The 16,053-nt window shown below is 28.6% G+C and overlaps 1 protein-coding gene across 3 annotated transcripts in view; it reads right to left on the reverse strand.

The window, feature by feature from the left end:
• LOC127282972 (uncharacterized) overlaps nucleotides 1-16,053 on the reverse strand; it is an 81,709-nt gene that overhangs the window by 38,437 nt on the left and 27,219 nt on the right. For all 3 annotated transcript variants that reach the window (XM_051307587.1, XM_051307585.1, XM_051307586.1), the window contains one exon: nucleotides 6,291-6,331. The gene's annotated coding sequence lies outside the window, so the exon portion shown is untranslated. The remainder of the gene's footprint in view (nucleotides 1-6,290; nucleotides 6,332-16,053) is intronic.

Below are 16,053 nucleotides of genomic sequence, written 5' to 3' on the forward strand. Positions count from 1 at the left end.
GGAATGCAAATAAATGTATTAAGATAAATCGCGAGCACGTAGATTAATTAATTGAATTTTGAGAGTATTGCCTGCAGCGCAAAGGCGATCTTACGAGAGAGAAAGAGAGAAAAGAGAGGGCAGAGGTCAATCGTCTCTCCCTTCTATGCAACATCCCCCTCCTCTATAGTCTATCTCCTGGCATTTCTCTCTCTCTCTCTCTCTCTCTCTCTCTCTCTCTCTCTCTCTCTCTCTCTCTCTCTCTCTCTCTCTCTCTCTCTCTCTCTCTCTCTCTCTCTCTCTCTCTCTCTCTCTCTCTCTCTCTCTCTCTCTCTCTCTCTCTCTCTCTCTCTCTCTCTCTCTCTCTCTCTCTCTCTCTGTCTCTCTTTGTCGACCTCAACTCCACGTTAATGTCGCCACTGGTGAACCCTTGCACAATGAACAAAGGGAATCAGTCGCCAGGCAATCGTGAATTTATCCTTGAAACCAAAACTAAGCAGTTAATCGATATCAGCTTCAGTCAACTGTGATATCGGAAGATTAAAATCACTCAATCTTATCGAAAACAATCACAGGAAATCACCCCAGCTTTTCCCAAGGGGAAAGTTGGCTGCTGCGTTCATCTGATGAAGATTGACTTATTTGATAACATGCTTTTTTTTCATCTAAAATACTAGCACGCAGAATAATCAATGAGGTGTGCAAAAACTCACCATTAAATTGGATTTAATTCCTTTTATTGAGAGAGAGAGAGAGAAAGAGAGATCTTTCCACAATTGCGCAAACAATTTGTTTAAATTTTTATATCATTTCCTTCTGCACTGTAATTTCGTACAACAATTAAAATAGATAATTATAATCGTTACAGGTTTCGTAATTATATTATATACACAGTATGTAGTTTTAATGATCCTCAGTCCAAAATCCAATTACAACATAATTACGAAATTATATTAAATACGACAGTTTGATATATACATAGTTGGAATTACATTTAAAAAAGATATTACAATTTAATTTATTAATGTAAAGAAATAATTATAAATAATCTTAAAAAAATTTATTTGATTCCAATAAACGGTTACTTGACTAATATTAAATGAATATTTTCCTTGAACCAAATAATTTTTATTTAAATTAAATAAACTGTATTTTGTATCAATAATTTTTTGTATTTGAAACAAATACCATGTCTCAAATAATAATTATTTAATACAAATAATATTTATTTGCTAAAACTAAAGATTTAGTTGATTATAGTTTATAATATTTATTATTAGTTGATAATAATCAAGTACCCATTTATTTAAATATTTTTTTTTTCAGTGTAGCTTTATATATATATTTAAGTCGATTCTTTTTCATCGAAAAAAACGAAACGAAAAGATCAATGAAGAAACAACCCTGAACTCACACATATACTAATTAAAGCGACCATGAGAATTATTGATAATCAAAAAATGTAAATTCACATTAGAAGGAAACCTGTAAGAGAAATATCAAAATCGAGATTTCAATCTTTCCCAATATAGCATTTTTTTTTATAATAAGATAAATGAGATAAAATTTGGAAATATTTTTTTTCCCTGCGGAATATATAAATAAATAAAAAAAAAAAAATTCGTCGATGACTCAATGACATCAACAGAGTTTTAAGTTACATTCTCTTTTCAAGAAGCGGATATATCTCATAGCACATAATAATGGATATGTACTTCATCGATTTATCATCTGGCTTTTACATATACGAAACCTTATGGTTTTGAACTGTCAGAGCTGTCTCGCGAAATAAAAGTGTTGCGCGCATTTTATTCAGAAGCGTTCTTATAATATACATAATACTTGCGATGTTATACACGATCGATGGTGCAATTGAGTTAAAGAATGTTTATTCTTTTGCTCCCTCTCTTCTCTATCTATCTCTCTCGAAAATTATGTCTGATTGCGAAAAATTATTCAACAAGAAGCGTTCTTAACGAGTCTCTAATTGTTCCGTTATTACCCTACTCCCCATTTCACGGGTATTTTAACCGGTTTTCGAAGGTACACGACACAAAAGTATACGAACTAAACTTTTTTACGCACGCATCTTTTGCTAAACTCTTGCTCTGATTGGATGTATTGTTATTATAACAAGTTCATCATTTGCCCATGAAACTTTTTGAATAAATAAACTAGTCGCGCAGTGTTAACAAATTTACTAATTTTCTCATATATAATAATATAATAAAAAAAATAAAAAACAATAATAAAAAACATAAAACAATAATAATAAATAATAATATAATAATAAAAAATAATAATAATAATTTACGTTGAATAGTGAACTTCATAATTGTTTTCTCTATTTTCCGTTTAAAAAATAAATTTCAATTTGTCGAAATCTTTTAATTAGCGCAATAAAATTGCAAACAAGTTTTCTCTCTATAATCAGTGAATAAACAGGATGAATTTTTTTTTTTTTACGATTTTTGCTAAAACTGAAGTTTGATCGTTAAATTTCTGAATTGTAAATTATATATAATAGGCAATAATTATACAAAATGGATTATTTAAAAAAAAGTTTCTGGGGTAATAATGCTAATAATAATAATAAAAAAAATGGATATTATATAAACTAAATAAAATGAGAGAACCGTTTGAATTGCATTAATTAAAATTTAAATTTCATTGAAATATGAATGAATTTATATAGAAAGAGAGTGTGTATATGAAAATTCGTTGGTGGGATTATTAAACATTTGAAATATAAAATATATATATGACATTATTATTCTGTTAGGTGGAATAATCGTTTTATTACTTTTAGGTGGGTCTATTTAAATAGTTTCACCAGCTCATAAAAATACACGATTGTGAATAGGCCACTTTCAAATCACTTGAAACCAGAACTGACTATACTTTTTTAAAGCACTAAACTTTTATAGATTTTAAATTTGATGACTTATTGAAAGGGAAATCGTTTTTTTTTTTTTTTTTTTTGTGAATGTATTTCCAATATTATAACAATTCCGAATTCTGATTTATGTAAAATCGCATCTCGATTTCAAATTTTTAATCTTACAAGCATGTCTTTTTTCAATAATTTTTTTTTTCCTGCAATTCTTGGGAATTTTTTAGAGGGTGTATCAAATCTGGTATAATATGATGAGAGAGAGAAGAAGATGGTAGTAGTTTCGAGTTACACTGTTTCGTAGAAGTAATCTGAAACTTAACAATCGTTGAGTATAAAGGATCAATGAAGCGCAGAAGTAACCAACTCGACTCTTGAGAGGCTCAATTATGCTCGACTCCACTAAATTTAGTGCATTACTCCTGGAGATGGTCCAAACTTACAATTGAATCGATAAGTCTACAGTATGTACTTCTCTCACTGAGTTTGTACGTCTTACTGTTACTAGAGTGGAAATTATTTTCAATCAAAGGTTAATATCTCTTCTAGCTTACTTGAACATATTGAATTTCCCGTGATTCAAGATAGGAAATATTTTGAAAAATGTACGTTAATGAAAAATAAATCCTTTTTCTTGCGAAGAAAGCTCGAAAAACAAAATTTTTCATGAAAAAAAAAAAATTGGAATTTTATTTTTTTTAAAAAAATGATTAGGATTCTGTGCAAATTGAGAACAATTTATTAATATTATCTGCTCTTTAAATATTAATTAGTAAAAAAATTATGAGCCAAAAGGTTTGAACGTTCAAATGAACGAAATTTTTTTTGTAACTTCTTTAAGTATGAATTTTATTAAAAAATATTGTTTTAAATATCTAAAAAGAATTTATTTAATTTAATAATTGTTTAATTTATTGTGTTATTTTACATTGACATCATAATTTTTAATAATTTGTAGATTAGAAAATATATTTCGTTCATTTGAACGTTCAAAATTTTTGGCTCATAAAAAATTCTTTTAATTATTAGTAAAATTTAACTACATGAAAAAAAATTTATTTGATTTAAATACTTGATTATACTTGAATATTATCAAATAAATATTTAGGTTCTTTTAAATCAAATAATTTTTATTTGAATTAAATCAATTTTATTTTATTTGTATAAAAAAGTATTTAAAAATTGTTTTTTTTACAGGGTGTCTAACAAGGATTGAGAAAAAAATTCCCTGACCTTTCGCTGACATTTTTTTATTTTTCCCTGACTTTTTAATAACTTTATTTCTGCTTTCTTTGGACAAAAGTATGATTATTGACATATTTAACAAAAAATTAATTTCTAATGGTAGTAACAAATGGTAATAAAAACCATTCAAGTTTTTTTGGATTAAAAAATTTTTAAATTTACAAAAAATTTTAATTTTTGTATAAAATTTACAGAAATTTCCCTGACTTTGAATGAAATTTTCTGAAATTCCCTGACCGTTAGACACCCTGTTTCAGTTACATATATATTATTAATTAAAATTTTCTAATAACGCTTGTTTCTATACAAATTTTCTCTATTATATTCATTTAATTTTTCACGTAAATAGAATTTCGAAATGTTTTCAAATTTCCAACGAATTTTGTTTTAGTGAAATAAATTTAATATAAAACAATGAAGGTGTGTTTGAAAATTTTAGTTTAAATAAAAAATTTAATAATAACGTAACAAATCAAAAATTCTATATAAACAAATTTTTGTATAAACAATAGAATTTTTCAATAATTGAAATAAAATTTTATTATATAGTTTTTATAACAACTATGTTAAAAATTTAACTACTTTTCATATGATAAATAAATGAAAATAGATATTTACATTGAAAACAAATCCATTACAATGTGTCCAATTATTCGAATCAAATAATTTTGTTATATGCATTGAAAAAAAAAATTTATTTCATTCAACTACTCGATTACATGACTATTATCATATAAATAATATTTATTTGTAACAAATAATTATTATTTGATAATAGTCAAGTAATCGATGATTATTTCAAAAAAAAATAAATTTTCTTTATGCAATTAAATGATTAAAAATAGCATTTGTTTCTAGCTATTTAAATCCGGTTAAATTAATTTAAGTTTATATTTTTATTATTTAAAACACGATTGACCCAATGAAGATAAATAATTTATAAAAAGTTAATAATTAAATTGCGAGATTGCGACTTCTTATAAATTGTCCTAAATTTGCATTTTAGAAATGGATTTCTAGTGATTTATAAATTAATTTTTTATTGTTAGTTTTATTAATTTATAAATAGTTAATATAATTAAATTTGCAAATTCTTATAAATTGGCCTATATTTGCATTTCAGAAATGGATTTTTAATGATTTTTTAAATAATTTTCCCCGGTGATAAAAATAAAATTTCTTCGCGTCTATGAAAAAAATTTAATAATTAGAGAAATGGATGAAAAGGATATTTTCAATGCAAAGTTTCGCAAAGTGTGTGTGTGTGTGTGTATAATGCCACACAAAAAAAAATCGTGGTTTTATTTTTAATTTTTTGTCAGCTTTTGTTATTAAGATAGAGCGAGTGTTTCCGACGTTCAGGGTTTTGAGGTCGTATTAATGTTTTCCTTGAAATGAAAACGGTCTCCTGACTAGACGTAGTGAGAATGATAAGAGGTATAAGGACAGAAGAAAATGGGGGTGGTTTGAGTGAACGCCTATTATCATATTGTTACCTTGTTCACTGACAAAAATACGATGAGGGCGCGCGCGTACTAATACACACAGACATAGACACAGAGAGAAGTAAAACGCTTTCATCCCCTATACAATAAAAAGGAAATGGCTGAGGAAAGTGGGCCTCGACGTTTCTAGCGAGTAAAAAAGAATAGAGAGAGAGAGAGAGAGAGATATCTGTGTGCTACGTCAAAAACCTTAATAACGAAAGAGATTGCGGTCGACACAGCTTGGCTTTGGAAAAACAGACGTTTCAAAATGATTCACCATTACTGCAAACGCGAAACATTTTACCACCTCTTTGAGAAAAAGAAAAAGGAGAGAAAAAAATAGATGAAAATCTCGCCAACGGGCGTTTAACCCTCTTTAAAGGAAATCCAATGAAAATTGCAAACTTGCTGAGAGAGCGCGAGTGAGGAAAAATTTTTATTTCACTTCTATAGTCGACTTATGGGATTCTTAGGACGAAAAATCCGTGATATGGCCATCGTGTAATAATAATAATCCCAGTATCGTTTATGGAGGTGTAAAAATAAACCCGCACTTCTTTTCAAAGAATTTAGTTTACGAGTGAACTTTATAAGGAAAGGATATGGAAAATTGCTAGCGGACAATGATAAGAACGTGGGTGAGAAATGTTTGATAAGAGATAAATTTTTTTTTTTTTTCGACTTACCAATTCAAAACGAGGATGTGATAGAAAAAAAATTCAGCCATCTGAAAAAGAAAATTAAATAAATTAATATAGATAAAAAATTTCAAAATTAATGATAAATTCTGTTATCCAATTACTATGTATTGCGTAATATAAATTTTTTTTTTTTGAAAAATGTTTTCTTTACAATGAACTTTCTCTTTGTCAAGTGTGTCTGATTAAAAATTCTTGTATAGAAATTCTTCTATAAAGTAAATAATAAGAATGAATAATAAATGTGATATTGACGCATTAACAAACATTTGTGTATTATGCAAAGCTTTTGAATTTAAATAATATGAAAATGACAATTTGCTGTACCAAGTGATAAATTAAAATTCTTACAAGTAGTACAATAGGTAGGAAATCATTTGCATAACGTACAAAAATATCAAACAATATTGAAATCAATGAAATTGAGTTAATACTATATTTTTCAAGTGACTATAAATTATTAAAATGACCATGGCTACTTGGCGAGTCAGAGTTGTGGCAGGAGATTAACAAAGCCTGTGTAAATATAGTGTCGAGAGAAATGTTTGTCGGACTCGAGATAAAGCGAGAGTCATCAGAAATCGATGACGGGGATAAGAGAGCTTGAGAAACAGAAATAAAAATAAAAAAAAGTTCGTTGGCCTTGAAGGGACCAACAAAATTTATTAGACCGTGAGCAGTCGGAAGGAGTCTCACTTGGTAGACGCGAACCGCGTGGAAAAGGTAAATTATTTATTTTATTCTTTTTTCTCACTCTCTCCGTCTCTCTCACTCCTCATATATATATATATATATATATATATATATATATATATATATATATATATATATATATATATATATATATATATATCTCCGAATAGTGGTCAATCCAAAAGAGAATTGTAATTTGAGAAACACTGCGTTGGATCAATGTCTCTTGCTGGAAGATACATCAATCTTCCAAGTCAGTTCGAATTGGTATTTATGAGCACAGGTATAGCTATAGAGTAGATAAATGTCATCCAATAGGTGACTAGATAGACTGTCGGTCAGAAAGTTCAGTTTCATGTCTTTTTATTAACCACGAAGACATGTATATAAGAAATGAGGTCGCAAGTTCAAGTGACAACGACACAAATCTTTTTTAAAAATTAAGACTCACGCATACATATTATATATATATATAGCGCCACATAGATTGAGATTTATTATTCTCTGTCTACATTCCAATAATTCATTTACGAATTTCTATCATTCAAAAAAAAAAAAAAAAAAAAAAAGTGGATCGCATGATAATATCGCTCTCCAATGTTATTTACTTTTTAATACCGTAACAATAAAACTAAATACAAATATTTGCTGTTTCATATTTAAACAATTTGTCATATTTGTTTTGTTTAAAATATTTTTTTAATCCAGTACACTAGAGAGAGATTTTTACGAAAAAAAAAAAATTTTCATATTCTGAAAAAAAAAACAAAAGAAATGAAAATATTTATTTAATGAATTAAAAATTTTCATTAATAATATTATTTTTTACTTAATTTTAAAAATTCACTTTTATAAAAGAAAAAAACCCTTTTCACATACAAATATATAATATGAATATTTTCATAATGTAAAAAATTACTTTCAGTTAATTTACTCTCAATATGAAGTTGAAATTGAGTTTATAAAAAGAATTATCCTGAATATTATTTTTACTAAATTTTATATTAAATTAAAAAATGGAATTTTTTTATTATGAAGAATAAATTTTTATTTTTAAAAATAAATTATTTGAATTTAATTTATAATCGAAAGAATGGAAAAAAGAAGTAAAAGAATTCAATTGTTTTTTTAATATAAAAAATATAATAATAAACCGATTTTCATATTTTACCTAATTTCTAAATGTCATTTTCATTAAATAACAATATTTGTTATAAATAAAAAATAAATAAAAATTTCGTTAAATGTAAAATATCAGTATAAAATAACGAATGTAATCAACTTTCTGTCAAACCATTTTTGACCGAGGGAAAAAAAGTTTTTCGACCGCAAATACCCTAGATTTTTTTTTTTCCGACAACTGTTAGTGTCATCCACCAATAGTTTGACCATATGTATCTATACGTTTATATAAATCGAATGTCGAAAAAGTAATTAGTCTGCAACTGACGTCGCTTTAAAAAAATAAAAATGAAGAAAAAAAAAAATGTCAAACCTTTATAAGTGTGTCAACGGAAGATTAAATAAAAGTTCATTTAAACGCTAATTCGGTAAACCTTTACGATATTTTTATGCATCGGAATATTATTTTTCCAATTTATTATTAGAAATTAATCAAAGGGAACAAAAAAAATCGAAAAAAAAATCAGAAATTAAAATAATATTTATATAATATAAAATAATATTAAAATAAAATTCCGAAAAGTTTATACGTCGATGAAGTTTACAACGTTTATGATCAACGATATTAAAAAAAAAAATTTTTACGTGAAAAATAATAAAAATTTTTTGCTTACAAATTTATTTTATTTATCAAGAAACATTGCAACAATTTTTTCAAAAAAAAAAAAAAAAATTGTAATAATTTGTATAGAAAAATAATTTTTCTTTTAAAAATCGTTGAACATAAACGTGAATTTCACCGACGTAAGTTTATATAGTAGAAAAAAATGATTTTGTCAAAAATCGTTTTGTTTACCTATAGCAGTTTGTATATTTTTCGAAATTTCCCATGAGAAACAATTCTTTTTTCTTGAATTTAATTTTGAAACAGTATTGAAGGGATCAATGTATATAATATGCAATACATAATATAACGAGAGTGTAGCAGCTGCTCCAAAGGAGGGTTATTGTTGCAATCATTGCATTGGCGTTATTGTTATTGCAACGGTAATTATTATTACAATTGTTTTGTTACTCGCGCAATGTACTGTCGAGGCGATCGAATTTTATATATACCTATATATGTAAGGTTGAAGAACCAAAAGCGGATGAGAGCAAAACGGCATATGGCAGGCACAGAGGCAGCCAGGCATCACTCAAGGTCTGCCTTTTATTCGTCCTGCATTTTAGAAAACACACACACACTCTCTCTCTCTCGAAGTTGGGGTCTTCGAAATAACGAAAGGGGGACTATATAGCTTTTATGCACGATTAGCATTTATCATTTGGTCTATATACGTAGGCGCGCATTTTTGATTCATATCACTTCATCAAAACCACCTTTTATTCCAATGTCAATGCCACGCGAGTAAACATGAAGGGCTTGTACAAAAATTTCACGATGACTCTCAAAAATTTTTTTTATTCAACTAATCGTACCGATAAAATAAACAGTTAATCGAATTCCACTCTCTGTAAATGTGTCAATTTAATTTGAAAGAAGAAGTAATTAAGTAAATAAACTAAATTAAAAAGGTTTAATCTTTTTTTTTTAGAAAAAGATTCTTTTTTCTTTAAAGAAAGTGTTTTCGATTAATGTTTCGAGGATTTTATGCAAATTCCCGTAAACTTGGACGCCTAAACTATATAAAAGGAAACTAAGGGAAACTTTATTTTCATTGTCAGTACAATACCGGGAGGGTAAACAATGAGATAAACCGGTTTTCTCAATTACCGTGGGGAACACAAACTTTTCCAACTAAAATGCAAAAAAAAAAAAAAGGAAAAAAAGAGTACGAACAAAAGTTGCAACAGTCAATGAGGCGCATCGCTTTAATATCGTATGCAGTTTTTCGTGAAGAACAACTTTAAACGGGAAAAATGAGAGGGAATTCTGCTATATCCATATTTTTCCTATTTATCAGCCATTTTTAGTATTGCACTTCATTTCCTCTTTTTCTTTTTTATTTGCTACTATTAGTAGCCAAGAGTACACTTAAAATTCTATAATTTATTTTATTGAAATATCTCTTCCTTCCAAGAAAATTATTTGTGTTTTATTTCCTATAAAAAAAAAAAAAATACAAAATGTAAAAAAAAGTTCATTTAGATTCATAAATCGTTTTAAAATGAAAATGTGCAGATAATGTTGAAATACTTCCGTTATTATGTTCCGAGTTTCATTCAACTTTTTGGAGGTCGTGATCGGCATTTTTATTGAAATTTTCTAGTCTCGCGTTCGTCGAGACAGGAAATTTGTGGACACACGGTAACAGAGAGAAATAGTATATATATTTATAATCAAGAGAAGGAGTGTGATGAAAAGGTGATATGGAACAGAGAGAGAGAGAGAGGAACATATATGCCTCTTGAATTTATTCCGTCTCTGCTATAAACGTGAGTCGACGAACGAATGGGCCCTTAATTCGTGAGCAGAATGGACATCGTCTTCTCTCTTTCTTTCTTAGTTTTGTGAACATGTCTGACAGTAACAATGTCATATGCACAAGTGAATAATAATAAACGTGCGTGACGCATCAAAAGTCACTGATCAGTATACCGACATTGCTCAAAAGCTCCGCAAAGGTGATGCTACGAAAATATAAATTAAACAAATAAAAACCTATCAGCAAAGAATTTCTTTAATTCCCCTTTGTTATCGCAAAAGGTGATGTGTCAGCAAAAAGGATTTACATTGAAAATTGATGAAGACTTGATTTGTCAGGATTAGATATTTTCAAATGCCTAGAGAGAATAAAAAAGAATCTTGGCAGTCTAAACATTTTCTATTACAAATCTCAAACCTGTCGGTTGTGACAAGAACTTATTTTTTGTTTTTCTATTCTAAAATTTTGAAAAAAAAAATACAAATAAAATTCAAGTTTAATTTATAGTCTCTATACTAGAGTCATCTTTCTAAATCAGTTAAAATAATTCAAAAGCACTATCAAACTGTTTATTATTTCAAGTCTTGTTTTTTTCTCCCAAAATGATAAACATTCTTTTAATAATAAACGTTTTAATCTAAACATATCTAACATTCTTTTTCAATAACAAGTTTTAAATCCCATAAAAAAAATTGATTAGAATTTTGACTTTAACCCTCTGACTACTCTGGGTTATCTTTACTCCAGTATGCTATAGAATGTATTTCCCATAGTTCCCACCAAGCGACCGAATTGTCGCTTTTTGTCGATAACGGTCAACTGAACAGGCAAAGAATTTTATTATTATTTTTTAGAATGAATTTTCATTTTTCGAATAAGAATTTGATAGAATTTCTTTTTAAACAAATTTTAACTTAACAGAATTTTTAGATATCGAATTTTTTATAAGAATTCTTAAGACGCCGAATTTCTATTAGTCCGAACAAACAAAGATTTTAACGCGATTTTTAAAATTGACCAATCAGAACGATCATTTGTAATTTCGGAGAAATAGAAATTCGGCGTTTTAAAAAAGTTCTAACGAATAAAAATTCAGTATCCAAAAATTTTGTTAAGTAAAAATTAGTTTTAAAAAGAATTTCTGTCCCTTTATGATGTAAACAAAAAAAAAAAAAAAGTTTCATTCATCTGAGCGCGAGGAAACTGTAATAAAGTAATTCGAGGAAGAACTATTAACGCTAGCTTCTTCTTCGACTTGTAAAACAAACATTCATAATCTAAACTTCCTGAGTGTACAAAGACGAATTTATTTCTGACATGAGGTTCACTTCCGACATATTAATAAGACACGAGAGCATTAAATTGACATAGAGGCAAGTATATGACATGTACGTGTATATTCAGCAACTTTATATAGAGAGAGTTATAGTAGTGTATTAAAGCAGGTTGCTTTTCTTTTGTGCACGTCTACTGGGTTGCAATTAAGACCATCCGGTCACATTTTTGCCCGCATTCTCAACATTTTCAGGAAATAATGAATTATCGTGATTTGTGAGATTGAATTTTCGTTATTAAAAAACAGCAATATGAAATACTTCTCTTTGGGCGAGAAAAAAACGTGAGAGCATTATAAGGGGGTGAGATTTTTTCTTTGTTTATTCGGTTTCTGAGCGAACGACAGATGTGGCATTACGTATGCACTACTAATAACGTGACGAATAGCATTGCTCCTAACGAATGTGGTTCGCGTGAGGTCATTGAGCAATCATAGAAGCATGAACTCGTTGAGAGTTGAAGGGTTGCCTTTATTACGTTGAGAAAAAAAAGAAAAGTAAAATAAAAATTTTCACAGGTTCCAAAATATAATTTTATTAAATAGAGTCCTAAAAAAAAAATAATGTAAAAATTGAGGCACGATGTCATTTCAATAATTTTCTTTCTGGTTTGTGACTTATGCTGTTTCATTAACGGGATAGTGTGAGCACGATCGGAATTTTTTATTTACGACCTCGTTTTTCCCTGGGTTCGTAAGGCCATGTGAAAACCACAACTTGGAAAAAGAGCCGTAGAAATGCAAAGCAGAAATGCTCCCGGTGGGTATGTACTACATCAGTTTGTTTTAAGATTCAAATGCTAATGCATTCGGCGCATCCGTACGGAATGCAAATGCGTTCGTTTCGCACGCAGACATAAAGGGTGACCTGCACTGCATTAGATTCGTTTCTAATAAGATTTGCATTACTCTCGACGGGGGTCGCGCGCGTTTATACGAATTTATTTATGACGATTTTCTTCCCTCATCACTGATTTAAAAAGGGCGTCCGAGAGAATTTAAATACAAAATCGATTCAGAATTTGATAAGAGTCAGAAAAATAAAGACAAAAAGATAAAAGACAACAAGGAACAATAAAAACTAATTACAACTTGAATTATTTCAATTCATGATGTTTTAAGAGGCTCTCAAGAGTTCTTTAAATGAATTCTTATTTCGAGGGATGAAATATTGCTCTGAAATTACCGAGGGTGCATTAACATAAGTTGAAAGATTTTCCTTCTCTCTTATATTTTTTTAAATCCCTCAAGTTCTATTTGCAAACTCATTTGGTTCCCAGTGAGTTGAATGTTTCTAATCATTTCAAAGGATTTGTTGATGAAATTAAAAAAAAAAAATTCTTTTCATGAATTTAGGAAGGTACGAGAGAAAGAGAGAGAGAGAAAGCAGTAGTAAGTTAGAGACCAGTGCAACTCCTCAAAGAAAGCTCATTTCGAGTCACTTCATTTCCCTACAGAAGAAAAACGAAGATTATTATTCTTACAGTAATTTCCGTCTGCTCGTGTCTTCTTTTCCCTTCTTTCTCACTCGTATTCGCCCCAGTTTGCATAATCGTATATTACTTCCGTGAGCTCCGGAGGGGTTGCTGCTATTGACAACTCAGCAAAAGATTTCAAAAGAACAAAGTGGGAAAGATCAAAGTAAACTTGGAGCATACCACTGTTCACTGATAATTTCTCTGATACGACTTTTCACTTTCTACGTCGTCTTTTGATCATAATTTATGAATGTAATGTGACACCGTCAAAAAAAAAAAAAAAAAAAAGAAACCAAATTCTTTAAATCACTGTTCCACCATTAAAAAAATTTTTCCCAAGAACTAAATCAGTTTTACAAAATACATTGTTTATTTTCTGACTTTAAACTCTTGAATTTTATATTTATTCCCAAGCTTACACAAGTATTTAAATTAGAAATTCAGATTTTATTGCTTACGGACTCAATATATATCTTTTCCGTAACTTTTCTGAATATTCTGCGCACGCAAAACATAACTTGTTTTTATCTTTATTGCGATTTTCATCGTCCTTGATTATCAGATCATAAGTATGTATAAAGAGATGTAACCACTTGTCAGGATTCATCTTTTTTTTATCAGATCAAAAACTATACACAGCGAATATGTGAAAAGCGTGATATGAGTTATTAAAAAAATAAAAAAAAAATAAAAACGAAAAATAGAAGAGACGAAACAATATAAAGCCAATAATTGACGGTTTTGATTGTTAAAAGTAAAAGTGTACTTTTAAAAGTCAATACCTATTAAAAATAATAACTCACATATGAAATATTGATTAGTTCTCGTTTTTCAATTCTACAATATTTTTTATTCCTTGCAATTTTGACACTTGCTTCCAATATGCTTTGAGCGACAACAGATGAATGAGGGCAGAGAGAGAAAGAGAGAGAGAGAGAATGCACGACCACCCGCGATTTGTTTATCCTGTAAACTATACTCCCGTATCGTATATTTTCAGTTAATTTACACCATTTTTCCTCTATGTAACTTTCCCTGACATTTTCACATTTTTCCAATTAAACTATAAACGTCAAATAAAACTAACATCAACAAATCCTTTTTTGATTTTTTCGAAATTTTCTTTTAAAATTATGATAAAAAAAAATTAATTTATTGAAAGTATACGGGCAATTATATTTAACATTAATAATGTTGTTGTTAAATAAAAAAAATTGTGGTAAATAAATAAAAATTTGATTTTAAATTTACAATTTTGAAAAATCATTTACCTAAAACGTCGAGAAAAATTGAAAGGAAGCATTACACTCAATAAAAATGAAATATTTGCAAACACATCAAAAGAATTTGTTTTTCAAAAAAAGAATGCAACAATGTTAGCATAGATTCATCACCAACTATTAAGAAGAGAGCGTGAAAAATTGCTCGTTGGAAAAAAAATTATTTCTTGTGAAACAGCAATTTGCATAATCATAGGAAAGTAAAATAGTACTTTCTTTCACGCGGACAATATCTAAACCACAATATTTAATCTTGAATCAATAATGCAAACAAGCTCTATATGAAAACTAGCATTATACTGTCCGACAAAAAAAAAAAATTACCAACTTTTTTTATGATATTAATTTTCTTATAGCTTTTTTTTCTCTTTATAAAAAAAAAAAAAAATTTATTTGATTCAAATAATCAGTTACTTAACTATTATCAAATAATAAATATCTATACTTAAACCAAATAATTTTTATTTCAATTAAATAAACTGTATATTTGAATCAATAATTTCTGTATTTCAAACAAATGCGATCTAATTAAATAATTGATACAAAAAAATATTTATTTGATAATAGTCAAGTAACCGATTATTTGAATCAAATAAACTTTTTTCTCAGTGTACGAATAAAAATTAGAATCAAATTTCAAGGAAAAAAAAGTATCATAATCACTTGAAAAAAAAAAAATATTAATTCACGATTTATAATTTATGAGATTCGATTTTCTATTAATTGAAAAAGATAATACCATTGAGTAAATGGTATTGTGTGGCTAAAGTCTTTTGTTCGAGGACGTGAGGTATATATAGCTATATTGAATCGCCATCGGTTGTTGGTGTATAGTGCACGTTAAACGGAGGAGCGATCGGTGCAATGGGGGAAAGAGGGGTAGAGAATATGGGGGATGACGTGCAGCGAACGGCTGGCGTTTTGATGCATTAGGTGTCTAATCTTTACCTCCCAGAAAGTGATATCTAGCGTGGTTAATGCGAGGCAAGTTTTCCTTGCCGCAAAAGAAATGAGAGAGAAAGAGAGAACTGAAAAATTTTTCCCCAACGACGTGGCAACAATGGTGGCCAGCTGTCGTCGAGTCAGGTCAAGATGCGAGAGAGATTGTATAAGGTCTCTTCGCCACACATAGTGTATGTGTGTGTGTTTCTCTCTCTATATACCTTCACAAATATATATTTTCTCAATATAAAATATAACCAATATATAAACCAAAAACCAGCAGTTGACCCACGTGGCATCTTTACCTATATACACGAATTTTTTGCTTCGTTATGGAATAATAAAAGGAAGCACGCTCTTTTCTTCAAAAAAAAAAAGTCTCATCTTTTGGAATTATAAAAAATGATGCTACGCTTTAATAAATGATATATGACAGGATTTTTTTTTCTCTGACATGATTTTCATTTTAAATTTGTT

The sequence above is a fragment of the Leptopilina boulardi genome, unplaced genomic scaffold (assembly GCF_019393585.1).
Source record: "Leptopilina boulardi isolate dan_hultmark-lab unplaced genomic scaffold, ZJU_Lbou_2.1 LbouV2_303, whole genome shotgun sequence".
Taxonomy (NCBI): Eukaryota; Metazoa; Arthropoda; class Insecta; order Hymenoptera; family Figitidae; genus Leptopilina; species Leptopilina boulardi.